General features: G+C 40.8%; 1 long non-coding RNA gene and 1 other non-coding gene across 2 annotated transcripts in view; both read left to right on the forward strand.

Annotated features, from left to right (window-relative positions):
- The first annotated feature begins 1202 nt into the window (after positions 1 to 1202).
- On the forward strand, positions 1203 to 1306 carry LOC116631866. Its single transcript, XR_004299304.1, has one exon. It is a non-coding gene; the product is annotated as a U6 spliceosomal RNA (small nuclear RNA).
- A 3065-nt stretch (positions 1307 to 4371) lies between these two features.
- Positions 4372 to 25081, forward strand: part of LOC116631656 — a 38762-nt gene continuing 18052 nt past the window's right edge. The window contains exon 1 of the long non-coding RNA XR_004299230.1: positions 4372 to 4441. This is a non-coding gene — a long non-coding RNA (uncharacterized LOC116631656). The remainder of the gene's footprint in view (positions 4442 to 25081) is intronic.

A 25081-nucleotide genomic window follows, 5' to 3' on the forward strand; every position in this document is an offset into this window, starting at 1 on the left:
TTCATGCATCCAATATAGAGAGAATATATATAAGAAGAAATTTTTCCCACGTGAGGAATGAATCACTGTAAAGAACATTTGTTCAGTTGTTTCATTATAAAATAAGAGCATTCCTCCCGGCTGCCACAAAATTCAAATGCTCCATTTTGTTACTAAACAATCCTTTTAACACCAAGCCAAAAATAAGTCACAATGTTCAGGCAAACATCTTGCAAGCCAAATAAGAGAACTTGTGCCAAATTTATCAGAGTTAGAGGGAAATTGTGTTGGATCTGTCTGCCTCTGAGAAACTTTCTATTAGATCACCAGTCAATAGGGTACCAGCATCTGCTGATGCCGAGTGAAAGACATGAGTAATAACAGACAGCTTTAGAAAATACATTTTTCTTCCATAGTTAGCAATGCATGACTCACTAGAACTCTCCAGACACTATACTGCATGAATGACTCAAAATTCTACCAAGGACAGAGCACAATCAGTTCTCTCTTCCTACACTAGGATTTCTTGTCTCAATTATCACTCATTTGTTAGCTTACTTTAAAGGCAGAGAGTCTTGGTTCACTCTCCTTCCTTTTTTAAAAACAGTGGTACATATAAAAATAAATATTGAAGTGCTGCTGGAAAACAGAGACTAAACATCAGAATGAATACTGAAAGCAAACTTCAACTGACCTAACTCCCACCATTTGCAAGGCCACATTGGAAAATGACCATGGTTAATTTCCTTCTTGAACATTGACCAATGACTAGAGATTATTGCAATAGGGGAAGTGCCTTATGGTTACAGACAAATGACCTGCCCATCCAGATCTTCAGTAGCCCATGGTAGTATCAAAGATATTTTGAAAAATAGTTTAGTAGTTAGTCTCTGTGGCAGAAGTCTTGATTTCCCTCAAACAACTATTCTCTTTGGCTCTTTCCTTTCCGTTCCATCTGGCATTCCAACTCCAGATTGATTTTCCTAAAAGTTTTTTCGGATTATGACAATAGCTTAGCATGATGACAAAGACCACAGATCTTGGAATTAGACATTTGACTTCAAATCCTGGATTCATCAATTAATTTTTAACTTACCTATGCCTCAGTTTCTCATCTGTGACATGGAGTTCATAAGATACTTGCATAATTTTGTTTTAACTTTGTGTTAAAATGAGTATATAAGTATATATAAAAAATTTTTTAAAAATTAAAAAATAAATGAGTATATAAGAGCAGCACATATATTAAAATTGGAATGATAAGAGAAGATTAGCATGGCCCCTGCACAAGGATGACATGCAAATTCATGAAGCATTCCATATTTTTAAAAAAATGAGTATGTAAGAAAATAGAGCATCCGTGGCAAAGAGCATAGACTCTAGAGTCAGACCTGGAATCAAAATCCTGATTCTGCCATTGAACTGCCTATAAATTATACTAGTTATCCAACACTGTGTAATAAGTCACCCCAAAACTTTCTGGATTATGACAGCAATAATTATTTTTTATCTTCCACAGTTTCTGTAAGTCAGAAATTTGGGAGTTGTTTGGCTAGGTCTCTGAAGAGGTTGCAGTCAGATGTTGGCTAAGGTCACAGCTGGCTAAAGACTAGACTGGGGCTGGGAAATCTACTTCCAAGACAGCTCCCTCACATGGAAAGTTGGTGCAGGCTTTTGGCAGGAATCTTCAGTTTCCTTCCATGTGGGCTCCATAAGATCCTTGAGTGTCCTGATGACATTGCAACTGGCTTACTCCAGAATGAGTGATCCAAGAGGGAAAAGCCGAGGCTGTAAAGCTTTTATGACCTTGCCTTGGAAGTTACATACCATCACCTCTGCTGTATTCCATTGGTCACATGGCCAGCCCTGACTCAATATGAGAAGGGACTGCACAAGGGCACAAACATCAGGAGGTAAGAATTGCTGGCAGTTACCTTGGAAAATAACCACCACAAAGAACTCAGACAAAGCTTTTTAAGCCTTAGTCTCCAATTTGCCTCCTATAGACAATATACTTCTCTCATAAGGTTGCATATAAGAATTGGATGAGATGATGCATGTAAAATACTTGTTATGAGCACTGAGTAACATATAGAACCGTTGAATCACTATATTATACATCTAAAACTAAGATAACACTGTATGATAAGTACACTTGAATTAAAAATAAATTTAAACAATTTTTAAGTAAAAAATACATATTTAAAGTACGTGGTACAACATCAGTATTCAAAAACATTACTTAGTATTACTATAAGCCAGTAGTAGTTAAATTATTCCAGGGACAGTCCTGAGGAAGAAAATGTTATTCTGGGGAGTAGCTAGAGCTATAAACTCCCTCCTTCCTCCCCCCATTCTTACTTTTGGTGGACTTCATTTTCTCTCATATATATTAGGCCTCCTCATAAGATTTTCACTTGAGGAAAGGATTCCCCAGCTTAAAAAAAAAGTAAACCACTGCTGTAAGTCATATTTATTTCAAATATTAGGAATTTTATGATAGATAAATATGTATATATGTATGAATATACACACATATATGTATATATGTATATACAATAGACAAATACATATATAAATATGTGTATATCTATATATATAGAGAGAAATTTAGATAAAGAGAGAGATGAAATTTCCATATAGATAGCATTACCTAGCTAATAGAGCTATAATGTGCCTGGAAAGCAGAGAATATCAGATTGAAAAGCCCATAAGAGACCACCTTACTCTAATGTTAAAAACCTTAAGACTGTTAAGCCACTCATTTTCCACAGCAATCACATGGAAGTGTTGATTTGAGGCTCCCAGATGAACAGATTGAGTAAATTCCTGCATATTCTGAAGGTTCATCCATTCACCATTACATTTATTCAAGCATCTATTTTGGGCATGCTCTGTTCTAACTGCCGGGTATAAGCAGTGAACAAGATAGATAGAGTCCCACCTTCTCCTATTGTGAAGGAGAAACATGGACAAAACAAATAAATGAACACCACAATTTCAGGCACTGGTAAGTGCTATGATAATAACAAAACACAGCAATGTGGTAAAGTGAAGAGTAAGGGGGCTGATTTAAGAAGGGTGGTCAAGAGAGTCTTCTACAAGGAGATGATATTTGAACTGAGACAGGAGCAATGAGAAGGAACCAGCTGTATCAGGAACTGAGAGAGGAATCTGTAGAAACATGGCACCTTGGGAAGATGGAGCCATCAGGCAGCCTCATTCCAACGGAATTCATTAAACTCACTCACTATTCGTTAAAGTCTTTGACATTTTGTTTGAAGACCTGTGTGCCTTTGATGCTTCATCTGCATAAGGACATTTGGCTAAAGTTGCTGAACAGAGCCAGTATTTCTGGCAAAAAAAATCAATGGAACTGCCAATAGATGGTGTGGCTGAAACTGATGCCTCCAAGTTAAAAACTAGGCCTGAATTGGGGCCATTCTAAAAATATTCTAGACTATCTGTAAGATCAAATAAAACCTATGAAAATAGAAACAGTAGAATGAAGACCAAATTATTCAAAAGATAACCTATATATTCTTGTCTACTTTTCCCCAAACTTTCAACCTTATTTTTCACCACCAGCTGATACACTCAGAATGTTGGGGTTGGGGGAGACAAAGGGAAGAAAGAAAGAAATGGGATGCATAAGTCTGCAGGAGAAAAGGAGTAGATTACAAGGTAAAATCAAACTATGTTAGAGTTGAAAGAGACCCTAGACATGGTCCTATCTAATCCCCTCACGTTATACATGACCAAACTAAGCCTCAAAGAAATTAAGCAACTTCCCCAAAGTACACAGTCAATGGCTTTTGGAGCTCCCCACATGCCAATGGAGGTGGCAGGAGTGTGTGTGTGGGGGGAGCAATCCCTTACTTTCCATACAGGCTCATCTTCATATAGGGTGAGGAAGAACCTCTCCATCCTGAATTCAGGGAGTGCTCCACCCACACCCCCTTCCCAGCAGGTAAGATGCCTTAATTTCCAAGAATCTCCTTCTGGAACCTCTTGTGCCTGGAATAGCAATAATGATAGATTCCTTTTACCAAGCACCTTTCTTATACTATTTTTAGTCAATTCTTGCCTTGCTCATTTCTTTTCTATCTTCCTTTCTTCTTTCCACAGATATCTATTGAGTGCCAGGGATATACTAATAAACAAGATGGGTACAGGCCCTGTTTTATGGAGCTAAGAGCGTAGGAGGAAAATAAACCATCAAACAAGGCTCCAAAACAAGCGCTATACAGTAGTCCCCCCTTATCTGCTGCTTTGCTCTCTGTGGTTTCAGTTCCCCGCAGTTTCAGTTCCTGGCAGTCAACCTCAGTTAGGAAGCGGAAGATCCTCCTGACATACTGTCTGGTCAAGAATAGCCTAACACCATCACAATGCCAACATCATTCTCCTCACTTCATCTCCTCACGTAGGCATTTGATTGTCTTGCAGCATCACAAGAAGAAGGGTGAGTACAGCACACTAAGATATTTTGAGAGAAAGAGCCCATATTTACTAGCTTTTATTATAGTATACTGTTATAATTGTTGTATTTTATTGTTAGTTATTGCTGTTAATTTCTTACTATGTCTAATTTATAAATTAAACTTCAGCATAAGTGTGTGTGTATAGGGGAAAAATAGCATATATAGGGTTCAGTACTATCTGTGGTTTCAGGCATCCACTGGGGGTCTCGACACATATCCCCCATGAAGGGGGTCAGGGAGAATCCTGTACTTGGAGAAGTATGGGGCATTATGGAAATGCTGAGCAGGAGCAACTAGCCTGGTTCAGAGGAGGGTGGCAAGGAGGGAAGGTTCCCAGTAGAAATGGCATTTAAGCAAAAGACAGTAAAGGATGGGATAAGGGAACTGCGCTTTCGAAGGCCGAGTGGAAAGCACACCCATGGCACATCTCAACCACTTAAAGCAGCTCAGTGAGGTTGTGATATAAGACACAAGAGGGCACGTGGCAGGAGGTGAGAGCCCTAGACAGAACGGTATCAGTAGTGTGGTAACAGCAAGGATGGAGAGACAGTTAAAGGATGGCATTCCCAGGACACGGTGATGAACTGAAAATGGAGGGGGGCAGAAGCTAAAGTCACGATACTGCCCCAGCTTCCAGCTTATGGCGTAGCCAAAAGGGATGCCTATTATCCAGGAAAACTGCAGGAAGAGTAATGTTTTGTTTAATTGGAGGCAGGGGTGGAGATGAGTTTGGTTTTGGACAAAATGAATTTGAGTTGTCCCTAAAACACCTCCATAGTGTCCAAGGGCAGTTGAACATAAGGATAGGGACCTCAGGAGAGAGTTCTGGGCTGAAAGGTGGATTCATGAGTCATCAACATATTACTTCCTGCTTTTAGATGATGAATCTGAGACCCAGAGAAGTGAAGAAACATGCCCAGGGTCATACTAGCAGGTGCAGAGCAGAGATTTCAACCCTCGTCTTCCCAATCCCCGTAGCTGTGTCCTTCCCAGGGAGACTCGCAGCTGTAGTTATATGCTTGATGAGGAGTGGTAGAAAGGTGTTGCAGCAGAACCATGCTCTTTAATTTCCATTTCTAGACTATTTAGGGACATACAAATATATCTCATGTGTGTGGCCATAGACATTCTTCAGCTGGTGCAGCCACCAAATTGCCTACTGACGAGCAACCAGCTACTCATGCTTGTCCTTTGGATAAATTTCCAAGAAATCTCTGTTAAACTGAGAGAAATCAAATCACGTCCCCTGAAAATTCCCTTCCTTGCTCCCGTAAGCTACCCAAGAGTATAATGTGTCAGGCGTGTCCCTCTTTGACAGCTACCTTGGGCCCCCTGCCTGTTTTCTGCGCTACCCAAGGAGTCTGTGTGGGATTCCTTTGACCCTTCTCTCTTGCATCTAGAACTCATCTCCAATATCCATCCTTCATAAAAGCTTTCCCTGACTGCCTTCCCCCAGTTATCAGTGGTACTGTGCATGGACTTTCCCTTCGTGGTGCTTCTCCCAGTTCATTATTTTACTATACAGTTCTATTATTTGGTTCACGCCTGCCTCCTCAGCTAAATACTCACCATTTTATCTAAGTGTTTATCCCAAGTTGCCAAGAGTGCCTGGACATAGTAGGAGGTACTCAATAGATAATTGTACATTGGATGGGTGGATTGCTATTCTCTGCCCCCAGATTTCCTACTTTATGCCTCTTTCTCTCTCATATTGACTGTGGCCTTTTGAAAATGAAGGGGAGAAATTTTAAGCTTGTTGAACAGGCCCTGTGTGTCTAACAACGGCCGTTATTCCATGTTCCAGTTTTTAAAAAAATAATTAATGGGTACAAGAACTGGCAACGAGAGGGGAAATAAAGGTGGATGTGAAAGAGGTTAAGGGAGGCACTTGTTTTGGCTTCACGGTAGACAAAAGTAATTTATATGTCTTTTCTTCATCCACACACCATTCGGTTTCAGAAATCGGAGTCAAACTAAGCACTAATAAGTGTGATGTTCACAGGTAGTAATGAAATTTTTAAAAGCGCTTCTCCCCCCCGCACCCCGTCAACTAATTTATTTTAAAGCTCTTATTGAAAATGACTTACCCTAGGTTTTAAAACTCCAAAGTTCCCAAATCTTTTTACCTCTGGCATTTCTGTGAAAACCAAAGATGAGAATGAGAGCGATTCTGAGCCGGGAAAAACATCCAAAGCAAATACAAATGGGCTGTCTGTCCTTACATGTGGTTCTACGAGGGACATGCTCAAAAAGGGCTTGTCGACATTTCTGCTCAGCTGTGTTGAATTCCACTGACAGGAACTGAGGACAAGAGGCGGTATAGAGATCCAGAGATGGAAAGAACATTCAAGTAGGTGACAGAAAAATAGAATTCCAGTTTTCAGCTCCACCATGTAATAGTCATTTGACAAAGGGTTCACTTCTTCTGTGTCCAAGATTCAGGAACTATAAAATGGCAATGATGGATCTTTGGCTCAGGAAGGCAGACTGGGCACATGTCCTTACCTCACTCTATTCCCAGACATCCCATTGATCAACAATAAAGATGTATGAGAGGGGACACATCCGTACCAGCACTCACAATTGTAGGCTTTGAAATGGCTTGTGTTGAGAAAGGAAGTCACAGTCCAGGACCCACACAGAAGATTGCAACAGTGGGTGTGGATACCAGAGGAGAATAAATTTTTCTTTTTAATTTTGTAACCATTGGTATGGTTGGAGTGTTTTCTGTCCTCCACGTGTATCGCTTTTCTTTCGTAATACTAATAAAAATGGCAATAAGAATACTTTCTGGCCCATTCCATCAAGTAATTAAGAGGATTAATTAAAATAATTAAAATGATGTATAGGAACACTTTGAAAATCTTTAAGCGCTAAGATAAATGTGGAGTATTGTTAAGTGGGCAGTCTTAGGCAGTTGAAGATTGGGGAAGGAACGTAGCGCTTTCCTTGATCAAGCTCTATTTTTAAGGTGCCAAGATCCAAATTAAAAAGGAAGGTGTCTCTAAAACGCCGACTGTAAAGTATCTAAGGGAATAAATGTGCTGAGAGAAAGTATTTGGAAGAATGACAAGAAGAAAATTTAAATAATAAGTGTCGCAATAGAACTATTGGTTTCCACCAAATTCTTTTTCTAGACCAAAAACTCTGTGAAGAACTGAACAGCAACAGAGGTGCTATCATCTTAGAAAATTCCACAGCAAAATCATTTCTTGTTAAAATAGAGCCTTATCGTGTCCTTATGTCTGAAACCATTTCCAAATGCTTTTGTAAACAGTCTCATAATTAGCATCCCAAACATTTTAGAGTACTGTGTTTTCGTAACTTCTTAATTAGACAGATAGATGTGAACAATCAATAGTCCTGTTAGGGTATTGAAATAAAATTGTTGGTTCATGCATCTGTCTCCTTTGTAGGTGTAGGTGCTCAATGAAGGTTTGCTAAATGAATAAATGGTTGAAAGAACATTTTCTAAAAGCTTTTTTATTATCCAGAGTATGCCCTTGGTTTGTCCATGATAAGGAGGACATACTCTTCAGATACTCTGTCGGGTGCCTGACTTCTCAGAGATTCATCTAGAAAATGAAAATAATGGTATGTACCTAAGAGAGGTGTGATAACAATTTACTGATCTAATGTATGCAAAGCTCTGGGCACATAGTGAATTTTCATTTAATGTTTGTTGTTGTTGTTATTATCATTATTATTACTAGCAACTGCTATTACTAAGAGCCCACTATGTGCAGTCACTGCCCACAGAGCTGATCAATAAAAATAAGAAGACTAGGACCTCACAGTCCAGCAGGGGAAGTAAACAAGGTGCTGGGTCACCCTCCTGCACGTCTCTCCCTCCGTGTGCCTCGTGGACAAGCTCCTCTAAAAAACTATTCCTATTAGCTACCCTACAACCCAGCAATTGCACTACTGGGTATTTACCCCAAAGATACAAATGTAGGGATCCAAAGGGGTATGTGCACCCCAATGTTTATAGCAGCAATGTCCACAATAGCCAAACTATGAAAAGAGCCAAGATGTCCATCAACAGATGAATGGATAAAGAAGATGTGGTCCATATATACAATGGAATATTATGCAGCCATCAAAAAACAAAAATCTTGCCATTTGCAACAACGTGGATGGAACTGGAGGGTATTATGCTGAGCGAAATAAGTCAATCAGAGAAAGACATGTATCACATGACCTCACTGATATGAGGAATTCTTAATCTCAGGAAACAAACTGAGGGTTGCTGGAGTGGTGGGGGGTGGGAGGGATGGGGTGGCTGGGTGATAGACATTGGGGAGGGTAGGTGCTATGGTGAGCACTGTGAATTGTGTAAGACTGTTGAATCACAGACCTGTACCTCTGAAACAAATAATACATTATATGTTAAAAAAAAAAAAAAAGATAGTAGGAAGGGAAAAATGAAGGAGGGGAATCAGAGGGGGAGACGAACCATGAGAGACTATGGACTCTGAGAAACAAACTGAGAGTTCCAGAGGGGAGGAGGGGGGATGGATTAGCCTGGTGATGGGTATTAAAGAGGGCACATATTGAATGGAGCACTGGGTGTTATGCACAAACAATGAATCATGGAACACTACATCCAAAACTAATGATGTAATGTATGGTGATTAACATAACATAATAAAATTTAAAAAAAAAAAACTATTCCTATTGGGCAAATGTTCCCTCGTGGATACTTACTAGGCTGCTGGCCAGTAAGAGAGGATAAACATGATAAGAGGGTGAGTTACATAAGTACTTGCACTGAATTCTTTGCAAAATCCTTTTCTCCCCTTTAAATGTATTAAGGAACAAAAAAACAAAAAGCCTTATTTATCTCTGTTCCCTCTAGTTCCTAGCATGTGTGTCCCATAGAGTACTAAATGAATATTGGTTGTGTGGCCCTAAGTTAGTCACGGCAGTGGACTGAACAATGGAGAACAATCTAGTAAGTGGTGGTAAAGGAGGTTTGGGTCTCAGTAATTCACAATGAAAATAGCAATGGAAATCCCACGGGCCCGAGGGAGTCCTGGTCTTACCATTGGCTCAGAAGTTCAGATTCTACCAGCCCCAAACTGCCCCTTAACAAAGAGGCCGGGAGCAGGTCCTCACTTAAATGATCAGCATTAGTATCATGTGGCCCTTCCATCCTGGCTCCCACACACCAGACCTGAGAGTCGGTGACCAAGTCTGAGCCTATGCAAATGAGCAGGGAAGTGACCCCATGGGTTATGACCTCTAGTGAAGATACCACTTTCAGGATCTCCAGGAAAAGATGAAGAAAAGACCCACCTCCACGCCCACAGCTTGTACATTGCCTCCCGTCTGGGAGCCACAGGTTTACATTCTTTGGCATGTGTGATATGGCAGGAATAGTGACATCTTCCTACTGGCATCTCTTCAGTTCTGCCCTTCTGCTGATTGCATGGTAAATATTTTCTCTCTATTCTTCCCCCATCATTTTCTTGAACTCGAATTTTGTTTTTTAAAGTGGGAGAATAACACACACAAAAGATGGCAATAGGTTGACATTTTATACCTAGATTCAGTCTCTTACGTCACAGATGTTTCAGCTGTAGAATGCTTTTTATTTGGGAAAGAAAGATTTGAAAGACTGCATGAGAAATTGAGTGGGCAAAAATTCTGTGGCTCTGTGACATACAGAGCGTGCATCAGTATATCCTTTCTCGTGAGTTCGTTTTGCAGCTAGGCATGGGATTGAATATGATCATATTCTCCACGTTTCTGGTTGGTATACTTCGTTCAGACCCTAACACACAGCACAGTATCAACGTCTGCTGATTTTCCAGCACCCCCACTGATTAAACAGCAAGGATCATTTTTCCTGGCCCTGTAATGATTTTGCAGTAAAGGGCAGAATTGATTTCGGAGCTATGACTCAGGGCTTGGTAAAATATTGGCCAAGAAGTGGGTGTAGGCAGCCATGGCATTCTGGAGATTTCTGTACCTTGTTAGCAGCTAAAAAAACTCATGTAACCAATTATGCTAATTTAAAGAAAACGTCTATGTTATTTGACTACTTACAGCTTTCTTCTTAGGAATCTTTAAAAGATTGTGCTAATTTAGTTTGTTACAGTAGTTTACTATTTTAATACTCTTCATTCAGCCATTTTGTGAGGAAGAAAGCGGGCTGGTATAATTAATAAGGCCTTTGGTTTTGCAAGCCTACTATGTATCTGTCACTGTATAGGGACAAACAAAAGAAACATAGTAATTAACTCAGGCCTTCCAGGATGTATAGTCTACCTTGAGGGGCTGGAAGCAGCTTGTCCCTTAAGCAAAACCCTCCGAAGAATGGTCAAGGTGGCCATTGACCACCAGAGCTCAAGAATGAAGGTGACTGTGTGTCCTATGGTGTAGAAGGGGATCATGTAGTGGAGAAGAAGCTTCTCCAGCCGAACACAAGTCATGCTGGGTCACCCAGACCACTGGGGCTTCAGCCACAGGCATCTATTACTGTGACCTCCCTGGATGAGCAGGAGACTGGAGAGAGCGTTTTGCTGCAGAGCCCCTGGCCCCTGGCTCCCCCTTTCTTCAATCCTGTGGATGGAGCAAATGCTTTTCAGCTTTGGGTTGCAACACTGGATATAATTCAGGAACAATAAGTTGCTCTTTCCCCTCACCTCACTACCCACCTGTGAAGCTCCAAACATAGCATTGAAGAGCCTCAGTGACCTGGCCCCAGCCTGCCTATCCAGATATTCATCCCTCCGCATCCTTGCATGCCTCCAAACCAGCTTCTTGACACCTGTCCTGTGTCTGCTTAACCCTATGCTTTCAGACTCACTGTCCTCTCTACCCAGAAGAGCCGTCCTTACCATCTTGCCCTGTTGAAATCACACCTATCCTCAAAACCCAGCTTCAGTACTCTTTGTTCACAAAAGTTTCCCTGGGCCTCTCAGCCCCAGACTGCCTGGCTGAAAATAATCTCACTCCAACTATTCCAATAGCATTTTGCTTGTAGCATTTATTACACTCTTCACATTATACCTTGACAAATTCTCCGCGAACATCCTTCTCTCCCCACCAAACTCTTCGAGGAGCAAGGAAATGCACTTTTCATCTCTGCCTACCCCCGATTTCTTTGCATGTTTCTCCCATTGAGTACTGAGTAAGTATCTGTTGCATGGCCCATTAAATTAGTCAAGGCAAGAGCCTAAGCAATGGGAAACAATCCAGAAAGAGGTGGTAAAGGAGGCTCTGGTTTTCAGCAGCATGTTCAGAAGTGGTCATGCCAAGGCTTTAATTATTCATTCTAATTTAAGATGTGCTTGCCAGCATCTTTCCCATTAGCAATGATTCTTTTACATAAAAAAATGGTAGTTAAATGTAAACATGGCTTTGAAAATGCTTTAAATTTTCATTTGAAGCTAAACATTGAACTGTCTGGTTGAATGCGATCCTTCCTCTTGAACATGACTCTGCTCCCGGCAGCAGACTCCTGCTCAGCAATGTGCCCACCACAGCCCCAAGCTTGGAGATGGGCAGGAACAAGGCTCAGGCTTGTACCTCTCTGGGTCCTGCCAGCTAACTGCTTGGGGTAAGAAGTAAAGATGGTTAAAAAAGGTTTTAAAAAGCTATTTTTTAAAAAGGCAAAATGTAAGTAGTAATGATTTTCAGTAATATTCAATAAAACCATAAAACCTTGCAAGGAATTAATAGAGCTGGATGGCAGACTATTTGAGGTTACAACAGCACCTTTAAAAAAAAAAAAGTGTAACTACTTTAAGTAGCAATCTTTCTAAAGTTAATTATAAACTACTTTCTAAGACAGAGCACACTGAACTGAATTTACTCTCCTTTGTAAATAACCTGTCATCATCACTATAAACATCAGTGCAGTTAGTTAACTGTGTAGAGCTGACCAAGGCATGCCAACTTTTTGCATTTTCACTCACTATTCCTGGACAGCTGTGACTAGAGCTGCCGAGCCCGCAGCTGGTTTTTCTGGCTCCTTCCGTACTTCCAGCATACTAGCCCTTTCTTACTACTCCTAGTAAATCTGCCTGAAAGAGCCCCTCACTTCAGAGCCTTTCCCTACTCCCATCCCATATGACTGCCTCTGAATTGCTTTGTTATAACAATGCCCATAATACCCAGAAAGAAGCTCTGACGGAGATTCCTCAATAAACAGAGAAACTTTGTGACAAAATTTTTGGCTACTCAGATTCCTTTGTTCACTGGTTTTTGGTGTTCAGATGACTGGAATCCAAGCTAACTGGAATCTGGATAGGAAAAGCTTACATTGACATTATTAGTCAGGTTAATGTATCTCATGATAAATGAGAAACGAAATTCTTTGTTTGGTAATTCTTGATGATGTTCTTTTAGTACTCAGAAATCTTTTTTAAGAAGAAAAGTTTAGGTGCTGTTCCCTCTGCCTGAAAAGTTCTCTCTTTTTCTACCTGGCAAAATTCTACTTATCTTTTAAGACCAAAACCTAAGTGTCATCTTCTTTGGGATATCTTCCTTGATTCTCCCTGGCAAAATTAACTTTTCTACCCTTCATACTCCCAAAGAGTAGAAGTATTTGAACAAGTAGACTGTGAGCTATTTGAGATCAAGAAGTGTATTTTATTCATCTTTGGACACCCGGGACCTAATATAAGCACTGATATTCAGTGCTTAAAATATTTGTGAATGAATGTGTGTATTTTAGAATATTCCATTTCGTGGCCATTTTAAGGTGTGACAAAGATGTATAAATAGTTCAGAAGGGTACCAGGACAAATAAGTGTGAAAGGGAAATGGGCAATAAAGTCAGGAAATAAAGAAGGAAAAAGAGAATACACGAATAATGGGGAGGGATATGTTGAGGAGCACCAGATCTGACAGGTTCTAGAGCATTAGATTTCCCACTCTTAGTGACTTCCATTTGTTTAAGCCAAACATTTCTGACTCTAGTTCCTTTCTTGCCTGTCCTTTGAGATGCTAATTAGCTTCCATAAAATTGTTTATAATCTTTAATTTTTCCTAACCTTAACTCCTAAAGCTTCAAGGCTATCTATCCCTCACTTCTACTCTCGTGACTCAGAGTACCGAGTCTTTTAACCCAGTCCTTCTGGGTTATCACCAGAATAATATGGTCTGACTGCAGGAAACATTTCTGTACTTAGAATATTTCAGATGGGATGAGAGGAAGAAATTGCTTAAGGACTTGTGGCTTATCCTTGATCAGAAGAAATTTGTTGTTACCATCACCAGAGGAAATAAGTCTCACATAATTCTTTGGACTATATTCAGTGTTGAACAAGGTACCCCTTTGGGAAGCCCAGGTGGCTCAGTCCGTTAAGCATTGGACTCTTGATTTTGGCTCAGGTCATGATCTCTGGGTCGTGAGATCGAGCCCCACATCAGATTCTGCATTGGGCATGGAGCCTGCTTGAGATTCTCTCTCCTTCTCCCTCTGCCCCTCCCCCCACGCTTGCCTGCTCTCTCTCTCTTTCTCTCTCTCTCTCTAAAAAAAAAAAAAAAGAAAGCTACTAACATCTAGGAACCTTTAAAAAGAAAAGTTACCCCTTTGCTTGAGGAAAGGATAGAAAGGAAGAGGGTGGGGATGAAGTTGCAAAGAGCTTATTTCATATGATCTATAAAATCAAAAAGCAAACAGCAAGGAGTCACAGATAGCAATCTGGGATTTAAAGAAAGAAAATATCAAACTTACGAATTCCATGGTTTCAAAACTAATTTATTCACCATGAGCCAATCTTACCATTCATTAGCTTCACCCCAGAGACAAGACTGAATGTCAGCTATTTTCCTGACCTATAAATAATAGGCGCCACATGCTTGGAAATGAAACTTAGTTAGGACATAATAACAAAGTGAATCAATATGATTGTTACAAAGCTAAGAAAAAATAACAGGCTAAGTCCTGAATCTTTGGGGAGAGAAAGATTCTCATTCCCTGCTCTTTATGGAAAAAAAATTTTTGACAGGAAAATTGATAAATTATCCTTTAGCAGCACTCAGTTTGAACCAAAAAATAGTCCAAGAATGAACAATAAAAATTCATACTCAATCATGTGTTTAACCTGAATGAAGAGCTGGGAGCAATGATATTACCTCATGGGTTAATTAATGATGACGGTGTGCGGGTGGGTATGACAAGACAGTTCTTGGCTATGGGATGTGAGTAGAATGTGTGCCCTTTCCAGGCCTGACCCTAAAAAGCTTACCGTGCACATTCCTCCACGTCCTTTCTTCATTTCTACTCATGGGGATGAAGATGACTGGTGACTTGGAAGCCACTTGTTCACGATGGCATGAGCCCCTGAATGACTGCATGGAGTAGAGCCCCCACCAACCAAACTGGAATCTGCATTCTGAGCTGTTACATGAGCAGCGCCTGACCTTCTAGTTCTCTATGTCATTGCATTTTGGAGTTTTATTTGTTAGAGAAGGCTATATTGATGCGTGTGTGTGTGTATGTACTATATATATACATATATATTCCACTTTTATTTCATCTTTTAAATTTTTTCAAACAAAAATAATACAAGCTCATTAAAAAATGTAAATACAGGTAAGTCAAAACAGAGGAAATAAAAATCTGTAATTACTCAACATAATGAGATATACTAAATAAAACAAGCATCACACTTTATTGACCATTTTGTAGGATACTTTTTTCACTTAAAAATATCATGAACATCTTCCTTCTGTGTCGTTAAGCAGTATTCTGCCACATAATTTTTAATCGATGCATGATAGAAGTTACACAGATCCTTGGAAAATAACAGTCAAATGAATAGAATTATTTCTGTTCACAAACCATTGAACCTAGAATATCTCTAGGCAACAGTTGTTCTCAAGATGCCTAGATCCTGGATTAATAGGTGACACTTGGAAAGATTTTATTTGGTTCTGGTACATGACTATTGAACCATTTGATGTTATGGTAGAAATTAAGGTACTGTAACAACAACAACAAAAATCTTTGTCAGAATGCAGGAAATATTCCTGTCATCAGAATCCTTCAGATGGAGTAGGAGGGAGTAGTTGTTTAGAGACCATGACTTATCCTTGATCAGAAGAAATTTGGTAGCACAGTCTGGCAAATCCATGCCAGTTTGGCAGCTCTGCAGTCCCCCACAGGAAGAAGGGAAGTCCAGGGTAAGCAATTTTTGATAGAAGTTGCAAACATCCCTTCTGCTCATATGTCCTTGTTTAGAGTTCAGTTTCATGGCCAAATCTAGTTTCAAGGGCATCTGGAAAATGAAGTCCAAGCAGAGCAGCCTTGGATTCACTAAAAACTCCATGATATGGAAGAAGGAGAGAACAAATGGGGGTTTGGGGCGGGGGGGGCGTAGCAATCTGCCACATCCTCCAAAATTAGTTTGAGAAAAGGAGCTCCACCTCAGTGGCTTTCTAATAGCGACTCCCACCTTGGCTAATTATTAAGCTGTCTGACGTAAGACTGTTACTTAACCTCAGTTTGCAAAATGGAGACATTAAAATTCACACATTTGTTATGGGGATTAAATAATTTAGTTTATACAAAGTGCTTATAAAATGTTGCCTATAGGGGCGCCTGGGTGGCTCAGATGGTTAAGCGTCTGCCTTCGGCTCAGGTCATGATCCCAGGGTCCTGGGATCGAGCCCCACATCGGGCTCCCAACTCAGCGGGGAGTCTGCTTCTCCCTCTCCCTCTGCCTCTCCCCCTGCTTGTGCTCTCTCTGTCTCTCTCTCTCTTAAATGAATAAATAAAATCTTAAAAAAAAAAAAAATGTTGCCTATAATTAGCTTATATCCAGAACCAACAGTAAATGGATAGCACATGGCCAGAAGAGAAAAGTGAACATAACACAGCAAGGAAGCAATCCCTGAACCACACTGAATATGCTGTGGTGGTTAGAAGCCTAACTCTGGAGCCAGACTGCCCAGATGTGCCACTGTGCCTCAGTTTCACCATCTGGAAAGTGGGAATTATCATTAGTATCTACCTCACAGGGCTGTTGTGACGATTACAGAGGAGTTAATGTGGGAAGTGTGTCGCACAGAGCCTAGCACATAGTAAGCATTACATAAATGTTAGCTTCTACCCATCTTTAGTGTTGCCAAAGAAAAATGATATTCGCATATTCACCTGAGTTCTTGCAGGTGACTTACACCACCACACATGCTGACAATCACACTAAATATCACACCGTTTTCTGTTCTCATTTCCGAGTACTAAGCTCTCTGTGCTTTCCAAAATCGGTAGACTGGTATTTTACAGCATGGGATGTGGGAATACATCCATCACCCAAACGGGACAGGAATCACATCTGCACCCAACTTCATTTCCTTTAGGAGAGTCATGCGTATTCCCATACATCTTCCTTGGCTCCGTAATACAGGCTTCCGAATGAATGAAAGTGTTCTTTCAGGTAATACATTTCCCAAAGAATGTCCCTGTTGATTCTGAGACTTTGGGATTGAAAGATATTTTCAGAATCCAGAATTGAATTAGGCTTTGTCTTTCTTTTCTATTATTTTTATTCACTGCATTCTTGAATAATGCCAGATATGTGCTGGAAAAGCGCTTCAGGATGATGACTATATTTTTGCATGATGACTATATTTTTGCTGCAATTAAACTTATCCATATAAATTAATGATGATTTGTAATCAGAAAAAAAAAATCAAGATGGCAAGAACACCTCCCTGAAAGTCGGATTCTTTCAATCTATTTCGTCTCTGATAAAAGTGATTAGTTTGGTTCGCTTTTGTGGAGGATTGCTTTTCTAGAAAAGGCGCCATAAGTCAAAATTATGTAAGCTGGAAACTATTTTTCCACAGATTTAAAGTCACATTAGGGTATTAAATTCCTAATCAAATGTTCAATGTCTAACTTTTTATCAAAACAGACCTAAAAACTATATTTAGTCAATTAGGAATTATATACCTAATATATGCTACAAAATATTTAATGTCATGTACCAAATTTTATCTTCTGCATAATTTCTGCCTTCCTTCATTGCGTAAATCTAAAGGTGAAAGAATTCAGAAGGGCTCTTTCTTTTCTACATTTTATTCTGAAACAATTTTAGACTTGCAAAAAAGTTGCAAAAATATGATTTGTATCCCTTTCATTTAGTTTCTCCTGATCTTATTATTTTACATAACTACAGTACAATTGTTAAAATCAGAAAATTAACATTAACATGATAAGACTAAGTAACCTCCAGATCTTATTTTAATCTTACCTGTTGTTCTACTATTGTTGTTTTTCTGGTCCAGGATCCAATCCAAGATCCCATATTATATTTGGTTGTCCTGTTTCCTAGTCTCTTCAGTTTGGGACAGCTCCTCAGTCTTTTGTGAACAGGATAGGCCAGTTATTTTGCAGAGTATCTCTCAGTTAGAATTTGTCTAATTTTTTTTCTCATGATTAGTTGAGATTATGCATTTTTGGCAAGAACCCCACAGAAGTTCAACCATCTCAGTGCATCCCAGCAAGAAGTAGATGATATCTGTTTTATCATGGTGAGGTTGATTTTGATCCCTTGGTCACAGGGATGTCTGCCAGGTTTCTACTCTAGAAAGTTACTATTTTCCACTTATAATTAAGAATATCTTGAGGGGGATATATTTTAAAATTATACACATACCTGTTTCTCATGATAGCTGCAACCACTAATTTTGGCATCCATGGATGACACCTGTTACAACTATTATAGTGGTGTTTGAGAAAGAGTGATTTTTCTATTTCCATCATTCTTTCTACGTTTTTAAATTGGTATTCCACTGTAAGGAAGTACAGTCCTTTCTCTCTCTTATTACTCTTCAGTTATTTATTTACATTAATATAGACCCTTGGATATTTATTTTATGCTATGGGTCATTTATTATTTTGTTGGTGGTGTCATTATTTATTTTCTTGTTCAAAGTGTCTCATATTTGGCCATAGGGAGCTCCAGAAGGGCATAAGTGTTTCACAACTGTCTCTAAGGAGACTTACAGAAGAAACCTAAAGCCACCTGAGGGTTTTTGAAAAAACTGCTCAGAAGATGTGTTTTGTCATTCTCTTATTCATTGTACAAATTTCCTGTAGCAAGCACTGTATTAAAGATGAAGCTTTGGAATCTGTTCAAAGCTGCCTGAAGGACATTCACTTACGTGTTTACCACCATAGATCCAAGAAGTATTAATGTGGGTAAATATCCTTTGGAGTTTCTCCATTCTAACATACAAAATCACTTTCATCCGTTTTGGGAAGTCAAATTCTCCCGTAGATGAAGGAGTGTCCAGTAACACTTCTTGTTCCTCTCTCCAAGTTATCACTATAAGCTCCTCCCCAAAGGGAAGGAGCGCCGCCAATCTGATTAGAGACTGAATACTGATTGGGCTGTGTCTTACTACTGCGCAAGCTCGCTGTGCCTCATGAAAGACACAGCTGCACCCTGCTTCTTCCCTTGCTGCTCCTGTGGTGTGAGCTAGTCTGCAAGGCTTGCCTCTGGAGCAAGACCTCTCTCAGGTCTATTCTTTTCTATTCTAGATAACCACAGACTCTGCCTTTCTATTGTTGAGGAGAAATGAAATAAAAGCTTTGTTGGAGCTTCCCAGCCTAAGCCACATTCAAAGATACAGCTTTTTACTGGAAACCCCTGTTCTGGAGAGTATTCGGTGCTTATTCCTCTGTTAATAAGCAGTACTTTGTCTTTCTTTGGGCAATTGCCTGAGCAATGCAGGCTCTGGGGAAGAAGTGTGATGAGGGGGAAAAAGCAAGCTCCATATCCCAACATCCGTGAACAGACACATAATTACCCTGTACTGCCCCCTTTCTCGTCCCTCCAGTCCCTTGCTCAGCACAGATTACCACCCTGACAAGCCTCACTGATAGTGCACATGCATTAGCCAATCCGAACAGAGAAGGAAAACTCACTGCGTGGTCTGTGGCCCAGCCTCGTGGGAATTATCTGCTAAAAGTGCAGATTTCCGAGCCCTGCCCCAAATGGACGAATCAGGATGGTAGGTTCCAGGAGTCTACATTTTTTTTTTAAGATTTTATTTATTTATTTATTTATTTGAGAGAGAGAGAGTGCGCAAGCGAGGGGAGAGGCAGAGAGAGAACTTCTGAGCCCGATACGGGGCTCAATCCCAGGACCCTGGGATCATGACCTGAGCCGAAATCAAGAGCCAGCCGTTTAAACAACTAAGCCACCCAGGCGCCCCCAGAAGTCTATATTTTTTAAAAGCAGATGCCCAAAAGACTTCCATGTATGTTAACTTTGAGAATCATAGTTCTGTTGGTAGGGCTTAAATTTAAATCATCTTTTTGAGAACAGGTGGTCCGGTCAGTACTGGTCTCCCCTGCCTGTCTTCCTTCTTGCTAACCAGTCTGGGCTCATCCCTGTTCTTTATGTAGCTTCCCAATGTGTAGTATTCCCTACCTCCAGTGTAAATTTGTCTAAAAGACTAGATTTCCTAACCAAACCCCTCCCCTTTTTACTACCCTTTCTTGCCCTGCCTCATACTCTACCTGATTCTAGGTTGAAGGCATGACATTAAAACACAAATCTCTTGGGCACCAGATCCTACCCCTCAGTCTGACATGCTGCAGTCTATAAGCAAATCTTCCTGAATCATACCATGCAGACTGCCTGACTCTCAAGCAGTCCACCACTTCATGAATTTCTCCTGTGCATACCCGTAACTCAGTATTTCAGGACACTACCTTCAGATCTGGAATTAGATCCCCTAAACCTTCCTCAATGTACCTGGACAATTCAGGTGCTCCCCCTTCTAAAGGCAACCTCCCTGACATTTCTGTTGCCCCAAACTTTTTTGTCCCTGTTTCAACCTGCTCCCCACCAGATCCATTTGAATGAGATCTCAATCTACTCTTTGTCCTCCCCCCAAGTCTACATAGAAGAAAAAGACCAAACTCTGACATGTGGGATTACTTTCAACCAAGCTTGTTTAAAGCAGGGACCAAGTTACATTATATATTTTTAAATAATCCCATGGTATAATCCCTATAATACCATAGTATAATCCCTTTAATCCCCTTGCCTTTTTCCTACTTCTAGAGGCTCTTTGCATCCCTTGGCTGTGGCCCCTTTCTCTATCCCCAAAATCAGTAGCATCGCACCTTCCAATCTCTCTCTCTCTCTCTCTCTCTCTGACTGATCCTCCTGCCTCTCTCTAATAAAATCTTGGTAATTACATTGATCCACCTGGATAATCCAGGATAATCTCCCCAGCCCAGGATCCTTGACTTACTCACATCTATCTGTAAAGTCTCACTTATCATATAAGGTAACATTCACAGGTTTCAGGGATTAGGACAGGACCTCTTTGAGGGGCTATTTTTTTTTCCTGCCTACCGCAAAGACTTTCAGGACAAACAGCACTGACCCGGCAGCTTTTCTCCACTCAGGTCTGCTCCTAATTTCTCTTGCAATTGAGTGAAAGCAGAACTGACGTGGCACGGTGCCGTCATGCCTTTATGCAGAAGTGTGCTCAGCACAAGCAATGGTCAGAGGAAAAATAAACAAAACACTTTGGGACCTGAAATAAACCCTAAATAAAAGAGTGGATCACATTATCCAGGTCTAACCACCAAAATAAATGAAAACTTAAGCCTTTCTTTAAAAAAAAAAAAATGGTGATGTTAACATTTTATTTTTCTCAGCAAAAATCTCTGCTCTGACATTTTGCTGACATCTGAAGACATCAGTTTTCAGGGAAGCAGATATTAAGACAGAATTGGAGATGCAAATATTTATTGAAGGAGATGCTTGTGAAGGCTTGGGGGACAAGGGAGCAAGGGGAGGCTGGGAGATACTCCAAAAGGAGAGGAGGGAGTATTGTGTAGACAGAGCATTAGCTTCAGTACAGCTTTGGGAAAGTCTCAGCCAGGCCAGCCAACAGGGAGCTCCAGAGAAAAGACTACTCAATGACCAGATTCTAATTCCCCAACTGTGCTTGGTTATTGGCTGGGAGCGACCCAGGGAGAACCTGGCCTTGGTGGGAATGCTGCAGCAGATCCCCAAGGGGTGGCAAAGCTGCAGGCTCTCCGCTAATTACTTCCTTCCTAACAGGGTCTCTCTTGAAGGTAGATTTCAGCGGCCCACCTCCACAACCGCCATAATACCTCACAACCACACGGCTACAATAACCGTGAGAGAAATGTTCCTATTGTCCACTCTATATAGACTCACTGTGTAGTATATAACCCTAATGATATTGTAGCTTCTCTCCTTTAAATAGTTGGATTTTTAAAAATTCAATAAGCTGGTTCTTTTAGAACCTTCCTTGTGAGTTTCTTTGTAAGAGAATTTATTTCCTTCTTAAATGGTTTTGTCTCAGAATATTCCTTTGACATTTGTTATGGTAATGAAGAGGGGTGGGGTGGGAAAAGAAACCAAGAGGAAAATATGAAAATATTGCAATAGAAGAAGGAAATTTTCACTTATTTGAGCTGGGCTGCTTACAGTGTTGCTCCCATGATGGCATCTGAACCATGAGGCCAATGTGCACCCCTACAGATCTATGAGCCTCACAGACTGTCATCCTGACTTCATTGCAGGACTCCGCAAGGCAGCAGGTCCATAGGGATTCCTGGTGAATATGTATTTATGCCCCAGTTTTTTCTAAGGAGGATTTGAGGAAAGGACAAGATTTCAGGATATGAATAACTTTTAAACTGAAATTTGTCTGCGAATGTAAGGTTTTACTGACAATCAGTTTTAAATGGTGCACTTACCTAATGACCAATTTGGAAAGGTGGTTGGACAGAAGCACAGTTTGGGGGAAGCAGGAGGAGTGGTCCCTCCCACCTCCGGCATGTTCCCTGAATTATGACACAGTCCTCCTTTTACAACCTCACTTTGAGCTTGGCAGATTGCCTTGTAGCGGCAGGTGCTCAATACCCATTCACCAAGTTGAGTTCTGTAGGCAAGCTCCTTTTTAAAAATGCTAACCTTAAGATTATGGAAAAACATCAGACAACAGAGTAAAGCACACAGTGAAACATCTAAAGAAAGATCAGGAAACAGAAAAGGGGTCAAAGGATGGGTCTTTTCTGGGGACTTCTCCGTCGGTCCCCAGTGCAGCCTTGTCCCCTTCCCCTACCTTCCAGGTTCCGGGGGTTACTTTGGAAAATGAGACAGGCCAGAGTCAGGGGAGAGCGGCGACTGCAGTGAGAGAGGTGAATGCACAGAGACAAGTCCAGGTGGTCCGAGTAATTGGGAAAGAGGATAATGAGGAAAGATGTAGAAAAAGATGGGGGAAAGAAGGACAAAAGCAACTGCTGACTTGGCAGTTTTGCCTTTGTTTCTATTTGCAACAATCTCCTCTCCCGTTTTGACATACCCCTTTAAATGTCGTTCTTGACTCACCTGGGCAGTACCACCTGGACGCTTAATCCATATTGGTAAAACCAGAAAAGAGAGAGAAGAATAAAACATTGTCGGTCAGAGTCTAGCCAGGAAACAGAATTTAAAACAGAGGGACTTTAATGGATTAAATTGGTTAACAGGTGACGAAGGAGGCTGGGAATTCAACCAGGGAACAGTGAAGCAACCAGTGATTAACAGCAACGGGAAGCTGCCACCACCCCTAGCCTGGAGGGACAAGAGGAGGGGATAGTGTTCCCAGAGACTGGAGCCAGTGGGAACTGCGACCACTCCAGGCCTGTCCTGTGGAGGCTGGAGAGATGCAGCCACTTGTGGAGACACTGTCAGGATAGAGAAGGGAGAAATATCTTGGGTTCTCCTTCCTCCTGTTCTTCTGTCTCCCACCATTGCCTCCCATTGGCCAAATCCAACCAGAACCCCGCTGACGAGAAAGCCTGGGATCAGCCTCTATGATACAGAGCAGGACAGAGAAAGAGAAGGGCAAGCCTGTCTAGGACACACTCAAGCCATGTGTCCTGGTCAGCTCCTATGAGCCACCTAAATAGCTTGTAAGGGAAGAGATTGTCCTGAAGACAGACAAGGACACACAGATTGGAAGTTTCTCATATGATATAGCATCATTTTTCAATAAACTGGCCTCAGATGGAATTGCAAACCTATGAGAGGACTTTTATAAACAATTCGTCTTCTCTAAGTGTACAGATTGTCTTTAGCATGCTTCTTTGAAAGTCTGGTTGTTGATGATTTCATATTATATAATGGTTCATTTGCCAAATAAATATACAAAAGCTCTTTGAAACTATAAATTACAATAACCATATTTTCCAAAGCATGGGGTCTTTCTTTTTTTTTTTTTTTAAGATTTTATCTATTTATTTGAGAGAGATATTGAGAGAACAAGTGGGAAGGGGGACAGAAGGAGAAACAGACTCCCTGCAGAGCAGGGACCCCAACACAGGACTCGATTCCAGGGTCCTGGGATCATGACCTGAGCCAAAGGCAGACGCTTAACCAACTGGGTCACCCAGGTACCCTGCATGGAATTTCAAAGGAATTTTGTGCCTCTTCAGGATTTAAAATAATCTAGAATATTCAAAATATTAGAATTCTCAAGGACAATGAAACAAAATATTTGAAATCATACAGTTCTTGAAAGTTTTAAATTTAAGATCCTTGCTCCAATATTACATTTGCTCCCAACTTCTAAACAGAACACACGATTATAGGAAAATGCATTGCAATCCAGCTCAAACACCAAAACACATCTCTTTCCCCTACAAAACTTGCAGTGGGATTACTCCATCAGTTTACAGATTACTTTTGGAACTGAAGATTCAGGTAGATAAGGAAATATTTACCTTAAACAAACACTATCTTCATCAATGTATGAGGAAATGGGTTAAAAATAGTACCATCATGTGAGTAGCCTTGTCTTACAGTATTGAGTAACACAAGGTCCTTAAAAGGATACTCAAAAACCAGGTCAAAGGACTAACGCTGGTCAAGTCAAGTCATAACTTGGAGTACTGTTAGAAGGATTCACTTTTGTGTCAACAGCCACAGATTCTTGGACTTCTGTCTGAATGGGCATTTCCCTCCTTTTCCCCTGGACCTGGATCCAACTCTGAACATTCAGGATCCCCTTAGCCATTGGAAGTTTTAAACTTCTCAGATTCCTGCTTAATTTGTTTCCTCTGGTTTGGCCCCAATCATGGCTTCATACTCTTGATTCATGGTACCAATTTCATCTCCTCCCTCTCATTCCAACGAACCTCTTTGTTCCTGAGTGAGCTTCCAGCCCCCACCCATCCTGGCTTGGCCCACCCTACCCCACTGTCCCCACAATCAGATGTCTTATATTTGCACAAGTTCAGATAACTTTCCAAGCAAGGGATGACAATGGGGGCAGTGTCATGTGACAAAGCCAACCACTTAGTAGTGACTGCTCAAAATCCACTTTTGGAAAGTATTCTGAGGCTAAACTGCAATGCTATAAATTGAGTTTTGGACCCATTTCCCCTTAATTGGTGGGGAAGGGGGTCCCTACACTTCCAATAAGCAATGCTCCAGACACCTACGATTCAACTAAATTCCGACACCATCTCCCCAGGAATGGCATTAGATCCCACAGGTTAAAGGCTCGGTCCTCCAAGACAGCCCTGCCCCTATGCACTTCAGATGACAGTTGTAAGCCCAGATTGTTACCAGTGCTTCTGACCAACCAACTACAGATTGGAGGTTCCCAAG

Source organism: Phoca vitulina, unplaced genomic scaffold (assembly GCF_004348235.1).
Source record: "Phoca vitulina isolate PV1807 unplaced genomic scaffold, GSC_HSeal_1.0 scaffold5, whole genome shotgun sequence".
NCBI classification, from domain to species: Eukaryota; Metazoa; Chordata; class Mammalia; order Carnivora; family Phocidae; genus Phoca; species Phoca vitulina.